This window comes from Tamandua tetradactyla, chromosome 20, assembly GCF_023851605.1.
Source record: "Tamandua tetradactyla isolate mTamTet1 chromosome 20, mTamTet1.pri, whole genome shotgun sequence".
Lineage (NCBI taxonomy): Eukaryota > Metazoa > Chordata > Mammalia > Pilosa > Myrmecophagidae > Tamandua > Tamandua tetradactyla.
In genome coordinates, this window is record NC_135346.1 from 18,445,551 (window position 1) to 18,467,488 (window position 21,938).

Here is a 21,938-nt window from a genome sequence, read left to right on the forward strand (position 1 = left end):
TAGCCACAGTTTCTCTTTTGGTAAAACCAGAGGGTGGACTCTGAGCACTTTTCTGGGACACTTGTGACGCAGGAGAGCGCTCCCAGGACCCGGAGGCGCCGCGCCCGGTCGTCGGGCCGCGGCCGGGGCGGGGCCTGAGCCTCACCTGTGCGCAGTGCGGTGACTCACCTCCTCCCCCCATCCCCCGCGGGGGCCTTCCAGGAGTCGCTGCTCCTCCTTCCTCTCAGGGTCACTCAGCCTGAGCGCCCACTAGGGGCCTGGGAGAAAGTAACTCTGGGGTGGGGACCGAGAGGAAGAGGTCCCGGCCTGGCCTCGCCAGGCTGTCTTCGCAGTCCGGATCCCTACAAAGCGGGAGTCGGGCAGGGCCAGGAAGCGCGGGCCTGGGGGCGGTGGCGGCGGGAGGCTCCGGGAAGAGCGCGTCGGAGGGAGGCGCCGGGAAGGGCGGGCGGGGCCCGGGCCACGGGGCGGGGGGCGGGGGCGCCTGACGGCCCATTTCCTCTTCGGAGCCGGACGGGAGAGAGACAAAGCGGTGGCCGTCGGCTTCGGGCTTCGGGATCCTCCTGCGCTCGCTCTGCTCGCCCCAGGTAACTCTCTTGGCGCCTCCCTTCGCGCCGGCACGGGCCCCTTGCAGGGGCTCTGGGGGTCCTCGGGCCGGGCCGCCCCTAGCGGGGCCCCGCTGGCGGGTGGGGTGCGGTATCCTCCGCCGCCCTGCCCAGGATTGGGCTCCGGGTGGGGCGCGAGGCCAGTCTCCGGCCTCTGGCCCGCAGCCGCTTTCCCTGCGTGGCCCCCGTACCGCGGCCTGGCCGGGCGGGGCCCGCGCTTCCCGGCCTCGGGAAGTTGAGGGGCCGCCGCGGCCGGAGGAGAGGAAGTCGCAGGCCTCGCGCAGCTCAGCGTATCCTGCCGGAAAAGTTTCTCCCGGTTTCTAAAGTTTGCTGGAGTGGACTCGGTGTGCGCGCCACGCCCGCGCGCGGCCCCCGGGGCCGCCGGCCTGGTAAAGAATGCCGGCGCGCTGTTCCCTGTGCGAGTGTGACCCGGGAGTTGAGTTTTCCAGTGGTGTTTATCCTTTGGTTCTGTGCTTTCTCTGGCCCCACCTCTCCGTCACCGGCCGCTAAAACTCCCCCGACTGTTGAACTGAGAACTTTTGCTGAGACCGCGCACCCTCATTTCCCGCCCCGAACGGATATAAAAGTTTAATTCTCCCTTTCCCTGACACAGTCTTGTTGATAAGGTGCACCACACCCGTGTGGACTTTTGGCGTGTACCGTTTATTGTGAAATTACTCAAGATTTGTGCTGGTCAGTTGGACACACCTAATTCAGATTCGTCCAAGTTTTCAAAAGTGGCATTAGATTCTTGTAGACTTTTAAAGGATCGTGTGTGTGTGTGTGTGTGTGTGTGTGTGTGTGGTGGTGGGGTAGGGGGTGAAGAGGTGGGGAGAAGCACTTGCTGGAAAAAATTTTGACGGAATGCCTAATTTTGGCTTGGCACTAAAGGCTTCCCAGTAATGCAGGCGTCAGTTGGTCCAAATCCAGGATTGACATCCTCTTGTGTCCTCCTGCGGCTTTGTAACATTTCTGCATTTGTTTTGTGTAGAATTTACAATAATTTCGAAAAGGTTGTGTTTTTAAGTCCCCGGTTAATCTAAGGACGTTTCATATTTTTGTTGAAGGAAGTGATTACATCATTGTATTGTGACAGGATAGACGTTTTGATGAGAGGTTGTTTTGTGTTTTACAGTGATTTTTAAAACGATTTGCAGGGCAGGCCACGGTGGCTCAGCAGAGTTCTCGCCTGCCATGCTGGAGACCAGGGTTCGATTCCCGGTGCCTGCCCATGCAAAAAACAAAACAAAATAAAAAAAAACAACAAAACGATATACAGGTGTGTGTTACTTTAAGAAAATGTGAACTTGTAAATTAAATTAATTCAAGTACGTTATTTTGTTTTACAAGAGGAATGAACCGAGGAGCTATCCTTAGCCTCTGCCCAGTTATTTACCCTTCTTGACTTTTATTAAGTTAAATAATTTTCCCCCCTCTTAAAGGGCTTAGGGTTGAATAGGCCATGTTCTCTGTTCCTAAGGGTTCACGGTGTAATATAAGGCAGACTGTGATAACTGCCTTAGCAATAATATTGAGAAACTACTGTGTATAGATAAAATATTATATAATATTTGCAATAAAGGAAGCTTGTGAGGACATGGGGAAGGGTAATTGGTTTTATTTGGAGAAGTCAGGAAAGGCTTCCAGGAAGGGATGAAATATTTGACTGGCCTTTGAAACTTGAGAAGGGTTTTGTCAGCTGAAGAGAGGGAGTGAGAAGCATGAAAGAACACAGGAGTTTGGGAGTATTGTGAGACAGATCTCCTGGTTTTCCTTATACTTTTGGTTACTACTTTTCAGTCTTTTCTTTTTTTAATCCACTTGTACCCAAGGTTTTATCCTGTGCATCTTGGTTTTTTTTTTTTAATTTATTTTGTATTATCAAACCAAAACAACATACAAACATGAACATTCTTAAAATACAAACGTTGCATGTATGGTGTATAATCAGTGGCTCACAGTATCATCTCATATAGTAGTATGTTCATAACCATGATCATTTTTTAGAACATTTGCATCACTCCAGAAAAAGAAATAAAAAGAAAAACTCACCATACCAAACCCTGTATCCTTCCCTTTCATTGACCACTAGTTTTTCCATCTGTTCAACAGATTTTAACCTTTGTCCCCCTATTTTTTTCTAAACCTCTTACCACTCCCTTTCGTTGTTCACTAGTATTTCAATCTACTCAATTTATCTTAACGTTTGTTCTCCCTATTATTTATTTATATTTAATCCATATTTTTTACTCATCTGTCAATATCGTAGATAAAAGGAGCGTCAAATACAAAGTTTTCACAGTCACATAGTCACTTTGTGAAAGCTATATCATGATACGTTCATCTTCAAGAAGCATGGCTGCTGGGACACAGCTCTACATTTTCAGGCACTTCCCTCTAGTCTCTGTAATGCACCTTAAACTAAAAAGGGGATATCTATAAAAGGCATAAGAATAACCTCCAGAGTAACCTCTCGATTCTGTTTGACGTTTCTCAGTCACTGACACTTTGTTTTATCTCATTTTTCTCTCCTCCGTTTAGGTGGAGAAGATTTTCTCAATCCTTGATGCTAAGTCCCAGTGTATTCTAGGATTTCTGTCCCACATTGGCAGGGAGCTTTACACCCCTGGGATTTATGTCCCATGTAGAGAGGGAGAAGGCGGTGAGCTTGCTTGTCATGTTGGCTGAGAGAGAGAGAGACCACATCTGAGCACAAAAGAGGTTTTCTAGGGGTAGATGACTCTTTGGCCTGATTTTAAGTAGGCTTGGTCTATCCTTCATGGGGATAAGTTTCATATGAATAACCCCCAAGATTGAGGGCTTGGCCTATTGATTTGATTGTCCTCACTGCTTGCTAGAATGTCAGGAATTCTCCAAATGGGGAGATTGAATTTTCCCCCTTTCTCACCATTCCCCCAAGGGGACTTTGCAAATACTTTTTTATTTACTGTTAAGATCACTCTTTTTGATTTATCAGGGCATCCTTTTGGACAAACCTACAAAATCTCATGCCCTATTCAAGGTTCCAGTACTTATGGTGTTCAATTAAACTGTCCATATAAGTTATATTAGGAAATGCTGTAGTCAATAAATTTTGTACCATATAAACATTTTTTTCTTTAGTCTCACACATAAGTTGACGTTTTAAAATATGAATGGCCACCTATTTTCGACACCCTGCAATATGGACATTCTTTTGTTCTTCCTCATGTAAAAACATTTTTTAATTTGTACATTTAGTCACTGTCATTATGTGCTCTAGACATTCCTAGGTTATACCATCTCAGTCTTTATCGTCTATCTTTCTTTCTGGCTTCATTTGTGCCACCAGCCCACCTCCCTCTATCATTCTCACATTCAGCTTCATTGACTGTACTAACATTATTGGGCTACAATTAGGTAGTACTGTGCTATCCATTTCTGAATTTTTAGTCAGTTCTGTTGCACAGTCTGTATCCCTTCAGCTCTCATTACCCAAAATCTTCCCTATTTCTATCTCTTGATGGCCTCTGTTCTTAACTGAAATTCTCCAAGTTCATTCATTAATGTTAGTTCATATCAGTGGGACATACAGTATTTGTCCTTTTGTTTCTGGCTAATCTCACTCAGCATAATGTTCTCAAGGTCCATCCATGTTGTTATATACTTTATGACTTTATTCTGTCTTCCAGCTGCGTAATATTCCATCGAATGTATATACCACAGCTTGTTTAGCCTCTCTTCTGTTGATGGACATTTGGGCTGTTTCCATCTCTTGACAATTGTAAATAATGCTGTTATAAACACTTGTGTGCTAATGCCTGTGTCTTTGCCCTCATGTCCTCTGAATAGATACCTAGCAATGGTATTGCCGGATCATATAGCAATTCTGTACTTAGCTTCCTGAGGAACTGCCAAACTGCCTTCTGCAAGGTTGTATCATTTCCATTCCCACCAGCAGTGGATAAGTGTGCTTCTTTCTCCACATCCTCTTCAGCACTTGTCGTTTTCTGTTTTATTGATAATGGCCATTCTGGTGGGTGTGAGATGTGATTTGCATTTCCCTAATAGCCAGGGAAGTTGAGCATCTTTTCATGCGCCTTTTATCCATTTCTGTTTCTCTTCTGAGAAGTGTCTGTTCATGTCTTTTTCCCATTTTGTAATTGGGTTGTCTTTTTATTGTTGAGTTGAACGATCCCTTTAAGGATTCAGAATACTAGACCCTTATCTGATATGTTGTTTCCAAATATTGTCTCCCACTGTGTAGGCTGTCTTTTTACTTTCTTGACAATGTTCTTTTGATGCACAAAAGTGTTTAATTTTGAGGAGTTCCCATTTATCTATTTCGTTCTTCAATGCTTGTGCTTTGGGTGTAAGATCTAGGAAACTGCCACCTATCACAAAATCCGTAAGATATTTCCCTACATTTCCTTATAAAAGTTTTATTGTCTTAGCTCTAATGTTTTGGTCTTTGATCCATTTTGAGTTAATTTTTGTATAGGGTGTGAGATATGGGTTTTCTTTCATTCTTTTGCATGTGGATATCTAGTTCTCAAGGCACCATTTATTGAAGAGACTCCTCTGTTCCAAGTGAGTTGGCTTGACTGCCTTATCAAAGATGAGTTGTCCATAGATGAGAGGGTCTATGTTTGAACACTCTATTCAATTCCATTGATCGGTATATATATCTTTATCCCAGTACCATGCTGCTTGACTACTGTAGCTTTGTACTATGCCTTAAAGTCAGGTAGCGTGAGACCTCCAAATTCATTTTTCTTTCTCAGGATGTTTTTAGCTATTTAGGGTACCCTACCCTTCTAGATGAATTTGGTTATTGGTTTTTCTATTTCTGCAAAGTAAGTTGTTGGGATTTTAATAGGTATTGCATTGAATCTATATAAGATGTAGAATTGACATCTTAACTACATTTAGTTTTCAAATCCATGAACATGATATGCCTTTCCATTTATTTAGGTCTTCTGTGATTTCTTTTAGCAGTTTCTTGTAATTTTCTTTGTGTAGATCTTTTGTATCCTTAGTTAAATTTATTCCTAAATATTTTATTTTTTTGGTTGCAATTGTAAATAGAATTTTTTTCTTGATTTCCCCCTCAGATTGCTTATTACTAGTGTATAGAAACACTACAGATTTTTAAGTGTTGGTCTTGTAACGTACCACTTTGCTGTACTCATTTATTAGCTCCAGTAGTTTTGCTGTGGATTTTTCAGGGTTTTCATCATATAGTATCATATCGTCTGCAAATAGTGAGAGTTTTACTTCTTCCTTCCCAATTTTGATGCATTATATTTCTTTTTCTTGTCTAATTGCTCTGGCTAGAATGTCCGACACAGTGTTGAATAACAGTGGTGATAGTGGACATCCTTGTCCCTGATCTTAGGGGGAAAGTTTTTAGTTTTTCTCCATTGAGGATGATGTTAGCTGTGGGTTTTCATATATTCCGTTAATCATGTTGAAGAAGTTCCCTTTTTTTCCTATCGTTTGAAGTGTTTTCAGCAAGAAAGGATGTTGAATTTTGTCAGATGCCTTTTTTGCATCAATCGAGATGATCATGTGGTTTTTCTGCTTTGATTTGTTGATATGGTTGGTGTATTACATTAATTGATTTTCTTATGTTGAACCATCCTTGCATACCTGGCATAAATCCTACTTGACCATGGTATATAATTCTTTTGATATGCTGCTGGATTCACTTTGCAAGAATTTTGTTGAGGACTTTTGCATCTATATTCATTAGAGAGATTGGTCTGTAATTTTTTTTCTTGTAGTATCTTTGTCTGGCTTTGGTATAAGGGTGATGTTGGCCTCATAGAATGTTAGGTAGCCTTCTATCCTCTTCCGTTTTTTTTGAAGCGTTTGCGCAAGATTGGTTTTAATTCTTTCTTGAATTTTTAGTAGAATTCACATATAAAGCCATCTGATCCTGGACTTATCTTTTTTGGGAGCTTCTTAATGACTATTTCTATTTCTTTACTTGTGATTGATTTGTTGAGGTTGTCTGTTTTTTCTTGAGTCAATGTTGGTCGTTCATGCCTTTCTAGGAAATTGTCCGTTTCATCTACATTGTCTAGTTTATTAGCATTTAAGTTGTTCATAGTATCCTCTTATTACCTCCTTTATTTATCTGAGGTTACTGGTTATGTCTCCCCTTCCATTTTTTATTTTATTTCTTTGCATCTTCTCTCTTCTTTTTGTCAACCTTGCAAAGGGTCCATCAGTCTTACTGATTTTCTCATAGAACCAGCATCTGGTTTTGTTAATTTTCTCGATTGTTTTCATGTTCTCAGTTTCATTTATTTCTGCTCTAATCTTCATCATTTCTTTCCTTTTGCTTGCTTTGGGGTTAGTTTGCTGTTCTTTCTCTAGTTCTTCCAAGTGAACAGTTAATTCCTTGATTTTTGCTTTCTTCTTTTTTGACATAGGCATTTAGGGCAGTAAATTTCCATCTTAGCATGGCCTTTGCTGCATCGCATAAGTTTTGATAGGTTGTGTTCTCATTTCCATTTGCCTCGAGATATTTACTGATTTCTCTTATAATTTCTTCCTTGACCCACTGGTTGTTTAAGAGTGTGTTGTTGAGCCTTCATATATTTGTGAACTTTCTGGCCCTCTGCCTATTATTGATTTCCAGCTTCGTTCCTTTATGCTCTGAGAAAGTGTTTTGTATGATTTCAGTCTTTTTAAATGTATTGAGACTTGCTTTGTGACCCAGTATATGGTCTATCCTTGAGAATGATCCGGGAGCACTTGAGAAAAAGGTATGTCCTGCTGTTGTGGGGTATAATGTTCTATAAATGTCTGTTAAATCTAGTTTGTTTATTGTATTCACATTCTCTGTTTCTTTATTGATTCTCTATCTAGATGTTCTGTCCATTGATGAGAGTGGGGAATTGATGTCTCCAACTCTTATGGTACATGTGTCTATTTTTCTTTTCAGTTATTTCAGTGTTTGCCTCATGTATTTTGGAGCACTCTGGCTTGGTGCCTAAATATTTGTGATTGTTACGTCTTCTTGTTGAATTGTTCCTTTTATTAAGACGTAGTGTCCTTCTTTGTCTCTTTTGCTTTACATTTGAAGTCTAATTTGTTGGATTTAAGAACTCCTGTTCTTTCCTGATTGTTGTTCGCATGAAATATCTTTTCCCAACCTTTCACTTTGAACCTGTGTTAATCCTTCAGTCTAAAATGCGTCTCCTGTAAACAGCATGTAGATGGGTCCTGTTTTTTGATCCATTCTGCTAGTCTGTGTCTTTTGATTGGGGAGTTTAATCATTTAACATTTAGTGTTGTTACTGTAAGAGCAGTATTTTCTTCTACCATTTTGCCTTTTGGATTTTATATGTCATATCTAATTTTTCTTCTTTTTGCCTTAACTGATAGTCTTCATTTCTACACTCTTCTCCACACCTCTCTCTGCTGTTTTTTCCTATCTGTCTCTAGTCCTCCCTTTAGTATTTCTTGCAGAGCCGATCTTTTGGTCACAAATTCTCTCAGTGATTTTTTTGTCTGAAAATGTTTTAATTTTCCCCTCGTTTTTGAAGGACAATTTTACTGCATATAGAATTATTGGTTGGCAGTTTTTGTCTTTTAGCATGTTAAATATATCATCCCACTGTCTTCTCGCCTCCATGGTTTCTGCTGAGAAATATATGCATGGTCTTATTGGGCTTCCCTTGTATGTGGTGTATTGCTTCTCTCTTGCTGATTTCAAAATTCTCTCTTTCTCTTTGACCTCTGACATTCTGATTAGTGTCTTGGAGTACGTCTATTTAGATCTATTCTATTTGGGGTACGGTGCATTTCTTGGATCTGTAATTTTAAGTCCTTCATAAGAGTTGGGAAATTTTCAGCGATAATCTCTTCCATTAATTTTTCTCCTCCTTTTCCCTTCTCTTCTCCTTCTGGGACACCCCGAACACATGTATTTGTGCACCTCATGTTGTCATTGAATTCCATGAGTCCCTGCCCATATTTTTCCATTCTTTTCCCTGTATTTTCTTTTGCTTGTCAGATTTCAGATGTCCTATCCTCCGGTTAACTAATCCTATCTTCTGCCTCTTGAAATCTAACATTGTAGGTTTCCATTGTTTTTTTCATCTCTTCTACTGTGCATTTCATTCCCATGAATTCTGTGATTTGCTTTTTCAGACTTTCAGTTTCTTTTTGTTCATTCCTTGCCTTCTTTATATCCTCCCTCAATTCATTGATTTTATTTTTTATGATATTTTCCATGTCTGTTCTAACATACTGAATTAGTTGTTTCAACTCCTGTATCTCATTTGAATTGTTGCTTTGTTCCTTTGACTGGGCCGTATCTTCAGTTTTCCTGGTATGATTGATTATTTTTTGCTGGTGTTTAGGCATTTAGTTACCTTAATTAGTTTATTCTGGAGATTGCTTTTCACTTTTTTACGTAAGATTTTCTTGCTGGATGACTTTGTGGTCTAGCTGTCCTTTGACATGCAGTTCAGTTTACTCAGGACCTCTAGTTTAGGTTTTATTTAACAGATAAGAATTTTTCAGTTCTTGTTTACTTTTTTCTTGCCCTGCTTGTATGGTGCCTTTTTTTCTCCCTTAGGAGGGTTTACTTAGGTATTATAGACTCCAGTCAGGTTTTCTCCGACCAGACTGGCCTCCTCACTGGAGGGAAGAGTCATCTGCAATAATTTTCCCTGAGGAAGAGATCCAACAAGTGGAAAGGCTTTCCTCTGAAGCCTCTAGACTCTGTGGTTTTCCTGTCCTGCTCAATATATGGCGCTTGTCTGCCTGCCGGTCCCACCAACATAAAGTGAAATGGTACCTTTAACTTCAGCAGATGCTCCCTCCTGGGACTGGTGGAGACAGAGGAGAGGTTGTAGTCTGGCTTTAATTGCTTCAGTTTTCCAGACCCTGGGGTCTGAGTTCCTTGAGGGAGGGATTCCACCTGAGCTGGAGAAGGCATTGCCTCCAGGGAATTGCTTCCTTTCCCCTGACCAGCCTCTTTGCCTCTCAGACAAGCTTAATTCCACCCTTGCCTGGGGCAGTTGGAGCCTGAGAAGCCTTGCAGTTGTATGCAAAGAGCAGTCAAACTGAAGAAACACAGCCACAAATAGAAAAGAAAAAAATCCTTTTTAGAGCAGGACCCTCATTTCTCGGGTTTGCCGATCAAGAGCTTAAGGTGGTATGTTGCTCTGTGTATCTCCAGGTCCTATGTACCCTCTCCTTTCCTTCAGGCCCCAGACCTTTTCAAGTATTTTGTGCTGTTGGATCAGAAAAAAAAACTTTAAAAAAAAAATTTCTTCTTCTGTCAGCCCTTGAAAACTCAGCTCCTGGGGCACACTCACACAGGGAACGACGACGTGCCGTGCCGGGATTCTTTACCTATGTTTGGATGTTATTCTAACAGGTGTGAGAAGACTTTGTAGGTAGTTTCGTGATCTGATCTTCTTTTAAGATGATCACTCCTGCTAGTGCTTGCAGATGCTTGATTAGTGTGCAAGTGGAGGTAGGGAGTTGAGCTAGGAAGGTATGGGGGTGAAGGTGGTGGGAACGAAGGGAACTGTGATTTGGAGAAGTGAGACAGAACTTGGATTTGGATTAGATGTGGAGCCTGGGTTTCTCTGTAAATCTTTCCTCTGTGACACACAACTCCTTTCACCTAGCTCTTGTACTCCATTATTTCATTGATGAACTCTTAATCATACCTCAAGATTCAGCTGAGTGTTAACACTTCCATTTTTGGAAGTAAACCTCTTAGCACTGAGTGATGAACTTCATTGTGTTGTCTGTTCCTTATTGTTGATATTACTGCTTGTGTTTCCTTCTAGAAAGTGAGCCTGAGAGCTCCTTGAAGCCAGGGAGTGGTAGCCTTAGCCCTTGGCATGGTACCTGGCATGGAGGGCAAATTAGATGTTTGTTGAATGAAGGAGGAGAAAGTCTCTTTTCTGTCCCAACTGGAGCTTGTGGGTGAGGTGGTGAGAGATGAGGCAACAGGAAGATTATAGAGAGCAAATACTAAGTTGTTTTTCTGGGAAAGTTGAGAGCCATCTCTAACATGTTCTTGCTTTCCACCTAAATCTAATCAGTCATGATTTCCACCTTACATCTATTCCTTTTTTTTTTTTTTTTTTTGATTCTTAGTACTGTAGTTTAGATTATATCCTGTCTATGAATTATCAAAACTACTTGTAGTCCTCTGGTTGTACATCTTCTGTGGTTGCATCTTTCACTCTGCTTAGTAAATATATATATATATTTTTTATATGGGCAGGCACCAGGAATCGAACCCGGGTCCTCGGGCATGGCAGGCAAGCACTCTTACCTGCTGAGCCACCGTGGCCCGCCCTAGTAAATATTTTTATGAACAACTTCTTCATAGGTAGGTCAGGGTCTAGGCATCTATCTGTCTATCTGTCTATTTATTTATATAGACCTTTAATGTATAACATACTTACAGAACAGCGCTCAGAGAGTACCCACTTCAAAAATTTGTAGAAAATGAACACCACCCAGATGAAAAAATTAAAAACTACCAGCATTTGAAATATCCCCATGTGTTCTCTTGCAGTTTCTTCCGTCATTTCACCACTTTCATTTTTTAATCCTACTGTCTGGAAATTATGGTTGCTCAGTAAGTGTTTGCCAGAGTTAGTTGAATTTCCTCCTAGAAATTCCAGTCTTTATATATAAGCAAAATTCTCACTCTCATTTGAGAAACTTACTGGTACTGAATAGGAAGGTCGTACTGTTTTGATTGGCATTCAAGACCTTCTATCTTCAGGCCTAAAGCTTACTTATTTAGCTTTAATTTCTACTGTAAATTGCTGCTGTGTGTCTTCTGCCTCTGCCAGATATTTGTACTCCTTTGCTGTTTGCCATTTTCCTGGAATGCTCTATTCCTCTTCTGTAACAAATACTATACATCTCTGAAGGCTGATTGACATACTTTTTCCATTGAAACTTTGACCATCATCCTGGAAGAGATTTTCTTTAAAATTTTATTTATTTATTAATTAAAAAAATTAAGAACAAACAAAAACATTAGCACATCCTTCTGTTCTACATATATAATCAGTAATTCTCAATATCATCACATAGTTGCATATTCATCATTTCTTAGAACATTTGCATCAATTCAGAAAAAGAAATAAAAAGACAACCGAAAAAGAAATAAAACGGTAACAAAAAAAAAAAGATTATACATACCCCTTACCCCTCCCTTTCATTGATCACTAGCATTTCAAACTAAATTTATTTTAACATGTTTCCCCTATTACTTATTTTTATTCCATGTGTTCTACTTGTCTGTTGACATGGTAGATAAAAGCATCAGACGCATGGTTTTCACAATCACACAGTCACATTGTGAAAGCTATATCATTATTCAATTATCATCAAGAAACATGGCTATTGGAACACAGCTCTACATTTTCAGTCAGTTCCCTCCAGCCTCTCCACTACATCTTGAATAACAAGATGATAACTACTTAAAGTGTAAGAATAACCTCCAGGATAACCTCCCCACTCTGTTTGGAATCTCTCAGCCATTGACACTTTGTCTCATTTCACTCTTCCCCCTTTTGATGGAGAAGGTTTTCTCAATCCCTTGATTCTGAATCTCAGCTCATTCTAGGGTTTTTCTCAGTCCCTTGATGCTGAGTCTCAGTTCATCATCCCAGAAGAGATTTAATTTTATCTGAATTCCTACAAATTTTAACACTGTTATGATATTCATTCTCACTATCCTGTTTGTTTTTTAAAGTATCTTGTTCTCACTTGAACATGGATACCTACTGTAGGGCAGGAAGTAAATTACTATTGTAGCCACCTTACCTTCCAAAATAGTGAGCTTGATGACCAAGATGATCAAGGAGAGCTTTTGGAAAGAATTAAAAAAATGTAATTTTTGAAAGATCACAAACAATAAAGAGTGAAGTGAGTTTGCCAGTTTGAAAGGATGTATGTACCTTAGAAAAGCCATGTTTAATCCCATTTTGTAAAGACCGCCATTTCTTCTAATCCCTATTCAGCACTGTATGTTTGAAACTTTAATTAAATTATCTCCCTGGAGATGTGACTCAGTCAAGAGTGGTTGTTAAACTGGATTACATGGAGATGTGTCTCCACCCATTCCAGGTGAGTCTTGATTACTTTACTGGAATCCTTTAAAAGAGGAAACATTTTGGAGGAAACGGGAGATTCTGAGAGCGCAGAACAACAAAGCCACGAGAAGCAGAGTTCACCAGCCAGCGACCTTTGGACATGAAGAAGGAAAATGCCTCCTGGGGAGCTTCATGAAACAGGAAGCCAGAAGAGAAGACTAGTAGATAATGATGTGTTTGTCACATGCCTTTCCAGATGAGAGAGAAACCCTGACGGTGTTTGCCATATGCCTTCTCACTTGAGAGAGAAACCCTAAACTTCATCGACCTTCTTGAACCAAGATATCTTTCCCTGGATGCCTTAGATTGGACATTTCTGTAGACTTGCTTTAATTGGAACACTTTCTTGGCCTTAGAACTGTAAATTCCCCTTTTTAAAAGCCATTCTGTTTCCTGGTATATTGCATTCCAGCAGCCAGCAAACAAGAACGGTGTGGTATTTATTGCTCTTGCTAATTTGTCATGGATTATGTCTTTATTATCTGTTAAATTATGATAATGTGCTTTAGGAATTTTTATTCTTATGAGACTCGGGTAACCAAGAGTTTGAACTTTGTCATCTGGTTTAATGAATAAGATGATTTATAAAGGATATTTATTTTAACTTCTGATGTGATAAAACTCTGATTTATTCTTTCATTTATGGAGTGCTGTACAGAACATGACATGTTTTTCTCTTTATTAAGGGGGTTGTCTTGGGAGTAAAACTAATGAGCAGGTTCAGCTTTTAAATATCATTAAGTTGCTGACTTACCTTCTTTAAGACTTTTTTAGATTGTAAATTATTTTGCTAATGCTAGCGTTCCCTCACAGCAGTGCAATTCTTTTGTATCTTTGTCTCCTGGGATACTAACTCATTTGTCTCTGTATTAGTTAGGGTTTTCTAGAGAAACAGAATCAACAAGGAACACTCGCAAATATAAAATTTATAAAAATGTCTCACGTGATGGCGGAAACACAGCGTCCAAAATCTGCAGGGCAGGCTGTGAAGCCGACGATTCCGATGGAGGGTCTGGATGAACTCCACAGGAGAGGCTCACCAGCCAAAGCAGGAAGAGAGCCCTTCTCTTCTGAATCCTCCTTAAAAGGCTTCCAGTGATTAGGTTAAGCATCACTCATTGCAGAAGACACTCCCCTTTGGCTGATTACAAATGAAATTAGCTGTGAATGCAGTGGACATGATCGTGATTTAATTCTGTGAAATGTCCTCATTGCAACAGACAGGCCAGCACTTGCCCAACCAGACAAACAGGTACCACCACTTGGCCAAGTGAACACATGAACCTGACCATGACAGTCTCCCATAGCAGGTACTTTTTAATAGGTATTGAGTTAATAGTTATGGCTGATACACTTAAGTTGTGTCTAGGGCTGTGCCAGGTTGATATGGAGATGGAGGCATGACTTGACATCCAGTTCATTAAAATTTATTTTCTTTTATTTTTTATTTAAGGAAACAAACAATACACTTAGAACCACCAGCAATGGGTATCTTGTTGTGTATCCATTAGTGTAACCATAGGCATATTTAAATAAAGTATCCATATAATCATTGTGAAGTCTGTGTTTGCACAGTAAGTTTCATAAAACCAATTTAAAATTAAGGCAACCAGGAAAAAATCTACATATTCAGATAGTAAAGTTCTTAAATTCTAAGTATTAAACACTAACTTAAATACCATTTGATCATCTTTCAAAACTGAATGTTCTCAAAATATCAAGTAGAAAGTTCTTACAAATATCTGCATTGCCATAGTAATGACCTATGTTACTAAATATTTTCCTGACTTCAGGAAAATATGAAGATATATTTTTATAATTAACGTGTGGAAATCTTAACCACCTAAAATGGACATCTGTTAGCTTATCCATAAGCATATTAAAAAAAAAAACTAAGTAATCACTGTAAGGCCTGTTTGTTCAATATGTTTCATAAATCTATTTAAAATTAAAGCAAGGAAGGAAAAAAATCTATAAATACAGATATCAGAGTTACTTGAATTTTAAATATTGAACAGTATCTTAAATACCATTTGATTAACTAACGAAACTGTGCATTCTCAAAATATCAAGTAAAAAGTTATTACAAATATCAACTTTGCTATAGTAGTGAGCTTATGTTACTAAATATTTTCAAATTTTTGATTTCAGGAATTTACTTTATCTAATATTACTATAACTGCCTGTAGTTGTTTGTAACCGTTTTTTAGTTGTAAAATGTAAACTATATATACAAAGAAAAGAAAAGAAAAAAGCAATAATTTCAAAGTATACTTCAACAAGCAGCTACAGAACAGTCCCCAGTGTCTGTCATGGACTACCATGCCCTCAACTCATATTTTTCCTTCTAGCTGCTCCAAAGCATTGGCGGCTTTATCAGAGTAATAATAATTGAATCATACAGTATCTGTCCTTTTGTGTCTGACTTATTTCACTTAACATTTTGTCCTCAAGGTTCATCCACATTGTGGATGTTTCGGGACATAATTTTGTCTAAATGCTGCATAATATTCCATCGTATGTATATACCACATTTTGTTTATCCACTCGTCTGTTCGTTGGTGGGTACCTGGGCGTCTGTTGATGGGCACCTGGAAGTTCATTAAAATAAAAAAAAACAAAACTCATGTTTATATCACCTAGTAGTAAATACTGTTTAAATTTTGGTATATATCTTCTAATCTTTGTTCTAGGCTTATATAGACTGTATATAACTTTCATAACAACTGGATTTTACTTTATGTCTTTTGTAATCTGCTATCTACTTATAATTTAAACATTTCCCCCTATAATTAGCCTAAGATTAACCTTTATTTTATGTACCACTAAGAGAGAAGAAAAGCTGCAAAATAAACTAGGAAATGCTATTGTAAGATGCTTCAGATTTTTTTTTTTTTTTAATATGGGCAAGTCTCTGGGAATCAATCCCGGGTCTCTGGCATGTCAGGTGAGAAGACACTTAAGATTTTAAAGACTTTAATACGTGAAAAATGTGTGCTTTAGAATAATGGTTAACTTCACAGTCCCTCCTATTCCATTTATGTGGCTTCTTTAATCAGTCTTGTTGGACATTAGCTTGTTTCCAGAGCTGCTTTAGTTTATAACTAATTATATCCTTGATAATTTCTTTAGGATAACTTCTTAAACGTGGAATTCCTGGGGGGAAAGGTTTGCTACTTTTTGCAGTTTTTAAAATTTTGCCAAATTGCCCTCTGGAAAGGGCAGAAAGTTTTTTTCTGCATCTGTACGATATAACAAAGTATTTTCCACTTTAAAAGTCCTCCATCTGTTTGAATACTCGGGTGGAAAATACAGGCTGGCATTGAATTAGGCTGAAAGGCAGGGTCTGATGGCAGGTCTTACTCTTCCTTGGCCAGAATGTCCTTCAGCCTGGTTAAGTGTTAAATAAGCCCAAGGAAGGCCACTTCTGGTGTTGGTGCCATTTAGTGAGGGTGAATAGCAGTGAATTCTTATCTGGTACTGCTCTTTGTCAACGGTGGTTATGGATCCACCACTGCCACCTTCTCACCTGTAGTTTAGCCTTCTTAAGAGGTTGATGTTGCCTTAGCTCTTGAAGTAAAATAATATTCTGTATATTTATAGTCTATGGCTCAGTTGTATGTATATGCTGTTGTGAAAATTAAAATGAATTCATTCACCTTTTCTGCATCTTGATTGTGGAGGTGATTACACAACCATATGAATTTGTCAAAACCCAGAATAGTACATCAAAAGAGTGATTTTTACTATGTATAAAAAAAAATAAAAAAGGTAAAAAATAAATTCATTAAAAATAGTTTTTTTTTGAGTGTTTGACCTTTTATATAGAGACAAATAAGTAGTGAAAACATGAAATCAATAATCCCTTCTGCTTTCCAAGCCCAAATAATTTTTTCCTTATGAGTGAAAGTGAAGCCACATCCTTTGAAGCTTTAAAAGAAATTTTGGTGGTTGAACATGGTGTACATGTTGGAGGATTTAAGTCTTATTAGGATCTTCTGTTTTCTCTTAAGGAAAAAAGTTAAAGCACATCAGACATCTGGAAGAGTCTCTCAGAGCAGCAATTTTTAAAATTTGCCCAGGAGCTAGTATTCTTGCTTCTAGGCCTTAAAGGTATTGGTTATGGAGCCCACATTATGGGCCTCAGTTGAATAGGGTGAAGGCAAAGGGGAAGTGGACAGTCTGGCTTGATTTTCCTTGTCTCTTGCTGTTTGCTTACTTGGAGTGCATTATACTGTACTTATCCGTTATTGAAAGTCTTAAGTGTGCAAAGATAGCCTTGCTTCAGAACAACACTTGAACATTGGTCTTTCTCTGTGGGAGACCCTGAATGTTCATTATTTTCTTCTTTAGCTTTTTCATGGCTCTCAAATTTTTTCCCCCATGTGAATGCATACTCCCAACCTCATTTCTAATGGAGCCTGAAATTAGCATGTGTTTCTGTTTGCTTGTTGATGGACTGTCATCTATCAACTCCACTTTTTGATTGGGATTTAATTTATGCTTTTTTACTGGCTGCAAGTTTGCGATATGGCATATAATTTAAATACAGTTAGAAGACCAGCTTTGGTTGTTATTGTATATGTTTGTAACAAACATTTGATCATCTGGAGCAAGTATTGTATGTTTGTGTGATTTGATTTTTAGCATTTCTGTCATCTTTTCCACTTTCCTATTTTATTAACAGAAGAGAGGAAATTACATTGTGGAAGTTAATATGATTTTCATCAGAGTATTTTTTTAAAAAATTTTTTATTAATTAAAAAAAATTACAAGAAACGCAAACATTCCCAACACATACACTCAGCAATTAACAATATCATCACATAGTTGCATATTCATCATCATGATCATTTCCCAGAACATTAGCATCAATTCAGAAAAAGAAATAAAAAGACAACAGAAAAATATAACAAACAGAAAAAAAAAATTTTACATGCCATACCCCTTACTGATCTCTTTCATTGATCACCAGCGTGTCAAACTAAATCTATTTTAACATTTGTTCCCCCTATTATTTATTTTTATTCCCTATGTTCCTTTCATCTGTTGACAAGATAGATAAAAGGAGCATCAGACACAAGGTTTTCACAATCACACAGTCACATTGTGAAAGCTATATCATTATACAATCATCTTCAAGAAACATGGCTACTGGAGCACAACTCTACATTTTCAGGCAGTTCCCTCCAGCCTCTCCATTACATCTTGGTTAACAAGGTGATATCTACTTAATGCGTAAGAATAACCTCCAGGATAACCTCTTGACTCTGTTTGGAATCTCTTAGCCACTGACATTTTATTTTGTCTCATTTCACTCTTCCCTCTTTTGGTCGAGAAGGTTTTCTCAATCCCTTGATGCTGGATCTCAGCTCATTCTAGAGTTTTTCTCAATCCCTTGATGTTGAATCTCAGCTCATTCTGGGATTTCTGTCCCACACTGCCAGGAAGATACACACCCCTGGTAGTCATGTCCCACGTAGACAGGGGGAGGGTGGTGAGTCTGCTTGTTGTGTTGGCTGGAGATGGAGTCCATATCTGAGCAACAAAAGAGGTTCTCTTGGGGGTGACTCTTAGGCTTAATTTTAAGTAGGCTTGACCTATCCCCTGTGGGGTTAAGTTTCATATGAACAAACCCCAAGACTGGGGGCTCAGCCTATAGCTTTGGTTGTCCACACTGCTTGTGAGAATATCAAGACTTCAACTTGGGAAAGTTGCGTTTTCCCTCGTTCTCACCATTCCCCGAAGGGGACTTTGCAAATACTTTTCCACCCACTGATCAAATTACTCTGGGATTCATCAGGGCATCACCTGGACATACCAACAAAATCTCCTGTCCTATACAAAGTTCCATGTACTTAAGGTGTTCAATCAACTATCTACATAAGTTATATTAGGAGATGCGCTAGTCAAAGTGTAGATTTGTACCAAATAAACATGTTTTGCTTTAGCCTCACACATTAGTTGAAATTTTAAAATATTAAGTACCATCTATTTTCAGCACACTGCAGTAATGACATTCTTTTGTTCTTCCTCATGCAAAAACATTTTTAAAATTTGTACATTTAGTCACTATCACTGTACACTCCAGACATTCCTAGATTACACCATCTCAATCTTTATAGTCTATCTTTCTTTGTGATTTCATTTATGCCCCAGCTCTCCTCCCTCTATCATTCTCATATGCAGCTTCATTCAGTGTTTTAACATAATTGTATTACGATTAGGTAATATTGTGCTGTCCATTTCTGAGTTTTTATATTCAGTCCTGTTGCACAATCTGTATCCCTTCAGCTCCAATTACCCAATATCTTACCCTATTTCTATCTCCTGATGGTCTCTGTTACCAAGGAAATATTCCAAGTTTATTCACTAATGTCAGTTCATATCAGTGAGACCATACAGTATTTGTCCTTTTGTTTCTGGCTAATCACACTCAGCATAATGTCCTTAAGGTCCATTCGTGTTGTTACATACTTCATAACTTTATTCTGTCTTACAGCTGCATAATATTCCATCTTATGTAAATGTCACAGTTTGTTTAGCCAGCTGTCTGTTGATGGACATTTTGGCTGTTTCCATCTCTTGGTAATTGTTAATAATGCTGCTATAAACATTGGTGTGTAAATGTCCATTTGTATCCTTGGCCTCGTGTCCTTTGAGTAGAGACAGCATATAGATGGGTCCTGTTTTTAATCCATTCTGCCAGACTATGTCTTTTGATTGGAAAGTTTAATCCATTAACATTCAGTGTTATTACTACATGATTAGTACTTTCTTCTACTATTTTGCCTTCTGGATTTTATATGTCATATCTAATTTTCCTTCTTTTTACCTTTACTCATAGTCTTCCTTTCTACACTCTTCCCCACACCTCTCTCTTCTGTCTTTTCGTATCTGCCTCTAGTACTCCCTTTAGTATTTCTTACAGAGCTGGTCTCTTGGTCACAAATTCTCTCAGTGATTTTTTGTCTGAAAATGTTTTAATTTCTCCCTCATTTTTGAAGGACAATTTTGCTGGATGTAGAATTCTTGGTTGGCAGTTTTTCTCTTTTAATAATTTAAATATATTATCCCACTGTCTTCTTGCCTCCATGGTTTCTGCTGAGAGATCTGCGCATAGTCTTACTGGGCTTCCTTTGTATGTGATGGATTGCTTTTCTCTTGCTGCTTTCAAGATCCTCTCTTTCTCTTTGACCTCTGACATTCTGATTATTGAATGTCTTGGAGTATGTCTATTTGGATCTATTCTCTTTGGGGTACGCTGCACTTCTTGGGTCTGTAATTTTAACTCTTTCATAAGAGTTGGGGAATTTTCAGTGATAATTTCCTCCGTTAGTTTTTCTCCTCCTTTTCCCTTCTCTTCTCCTTCTGGGACACACACGTATATTCATGTGCTTCATATTGTCTTTCAATTCCCTGAGTCCCTGCTCATATTTTTCCGTTTTTTTCTTATAGTTTCTGTTTCTTGTCGGATTTCAGAAGTTCCGTCCTCCAGTTCAGAAATCCTATGTTCTGTCTCTTGAAATCTACCATTGTAGGTTTCCATTGTTTTTTTCATCTGTTCTACTGTGTCTTTCATTCCCATAAGTTCTGCGATTTGTATTTTCAGACTTTCAGTTTCTTCTTTTTGTTCTTTCCTTGCCTTGTTTATATCCTTCCTCAATTCATTGATATGGTTTTTGATGAGGTTTTCCATGTCTGTTCATACATTCTGAATTAATTGTTTCAGCTCCTGTATGACATTTGAATTGTTGGTTTGTTCCTTTGACTGGGCCATATCTTCAATTTTCCTAGTGTGATTTGTTATTTTTTGCTGGCATCTAGGCATTTAATTACCTTATTAGTTTATTCTGGAGATTGCTTTCACTTCTTTTATCTAGGGTTTTCTTGCTGGATGAATTTGTTGTCTATCTGTTCTTTGACATTCAGTTCAACTTTTTCTGGACACTTAAGTTTTGTTTAACAGAGGAGAATTTTTCAGTTCTTGTTTTCTTGTTTTCTGCCCTACTTGTGTGGTACCTTTCCCCCCCATACACTTAGGAGGGTCTACTTAGATATTATAGACCACAGCCAGATTTTCCCAGACCAAACTGGCCTCCTCTCAGGAGGAAAGAGTCACCTGCGTCAGTTTTCCTTGAGGGTGAGACCCAGCAGGTTGAAAGACTTTCCTGTGAAGTGTCTGGACTCTGTTTTTCTTATCCTGCCCAGTATGTGGCGCTTGTCTGACTACAGGTCCCACCAGCATAAGATGATGCAGTACCTTTAACTTTGGCAGACTCTCCCTGCTTGGGCATGTTGGAGACAGAGGAGAGGTTGTAGGCTAGTTTTAATGGCTTCAAATTACCAAGCCCTGGTGTCTGAATTCCTTGATGGAGGGATTCCACCTGGGTGGGGCTTCACCCCTCCCCTGGGGAAGGCACAACCTCCAGAGAAGCCCCTGAAAGAGCTCACTTCTACCTATGCCTGGGGCAGTTGCAGCCTGAAAAGTCCTGCTGCTGTATCCAGAGGCAGTCAAGCCTTTGTAGATACACAGCCACAAAACCTGTTTCCTTCTTTTTTTTCCCCCTTTTTCTGTCAGTCCTGCCCCCTTGGCACCGGGGGCAAAAATGAGCAACCTCCGCTTTGATCAGGTTCACCTAAGCTGGGGGCCTATTTTTAGTATTCAGAATTTGTTAATTAGTTCCACAATTGGATTTGATTGTGCCCAGTCCCTGCTGCTGGTAAAGTCCTTTCCTTTCCTTTCCCCTCTGGGAAGCAGCCTGTGGGGGACGGGCGCTGGCCGCCACGGCTTGAGGAACTCATGTTTCTGGGGGGCTCGCAGCCGGTCCAGCTGGTCCAGACTGGGATATGCTGTGTGTCCGGTCACTGACGTGGCCCCAGGAGCTGTTCTGTACTGTTTCTGGTTATTTAGTAGTTGTTCTGGAGGACGAACTAAAATGCGCACGTTGTTAAGCCGCCATCTTGACCCGAAAGTCAGAGTATTTTTAAAAAATATTTCCAGGACTTAAAAGAAGTCCTTTTGCACTAAAATTTTTTGGCGAGTAAGTTAATCTGTTTAAGTAATTGGTCTAATTCTTTAATTGCTAATTTTTTCCTGGGTGGAAAGAGAGAGAAACCACAGCTGAGTAACAAAAAAGGTCTTCTAGAAGTAAATCTTAGGCATAACTATAGGTAGGCTAAACTCTGCTGTATAAAT

At 39.2% G+C, this 21,938-nt stretch overlaps 1 protein-coding gene across 1 annotated transcript in view; it reads left to right on the forward strand.

The window, feature by feature from the left end:
• The first annotated feature begins 451 nt into the window (after window positions 1–451).
• CTNNA1 (catenin alpha 1) overlaps window positions 452–21,938 on the forward strand; it is a 219,353-nt gene continuing 197,866 nt past the window's right edge. The window contains exon 1 of the mRNA XM_077138601.1: window positions 452–584. The gene's annotated coding sequence lies outside the window, so the exon portion shown is untranslated. The remainder of the gene's footprint in view (window positions 585–21,938) is intronic.